Source organism: Protopterus annectens, chromosome 7.part0, assembly GCF_019279795.1.
Source record: "Protopterus annectens isolate FY-2018-M chromosome 7.part0, PAN1.0, whole genome shotgun sequence".
Classification (NCBI taxonomy): Eukaryota; Metazoa; Chordata; order Ceratodontiformes; family Protopteridae; genus Protopterus; species Protopterus annectens.
This window is the reverse complement of record NC_056739.1, coordinates 1,732,287,567-1,732,288,148: the sequence shown is the minus strand read 5'-3', so window position 1 is coordinate 1,732,288,148 and position 582 is coordinate 1,732,287,567.

The following is a 582-nucleotide window of genomic DNA, read 5'->3' as shown; positions in this document are numbered from 1 at the left end:
GGGATTGATGGGCAACTTAAATGGGCTTCCTGTGTGACTGATGATAATAGAATTTCTGTAGCTTTTAAAAAGGAAAAGGATGGGATAGATGGGTGGAGGGCAACTGACAGGGAGAGATGTGGAGATGAATAGGTGTGCAGTAATAGCTACATGAATCAGTGCAATTTTGTCTGTCAACTGTTGTTTGGATGTAAGCACCTTAGTCATAAATTTTGCTTGCTCCAGTGTAGGTTCTATCCATTTTTTATCTTTTTATCCCTGTATCATTCTAAGAACTCCTTCCCTCCTGCTAAATTGTCATTTCTTTCAATTCTAATGTTTTTTTTTTGTTTGTTTTTTTACTGGTTTCATGATGAAGCATTGTAATTTATGATGCAGAACACGTGAGCAGCTCTCTTGACTCTCATATATCTATTACTACCTACTGGCTTTGAACTCTTTCCAGAAATAAGTCATACCTTTTGTGTGTTACTCACAGAGCAGGGCTGCTTCACTTTTGCTGCAAAGCTACCTCAGGCTTTTGGTTTTATAGTACAGAAACAGAATTGAGAAAATATCTCATCAAAGACTGCATTACTGAAT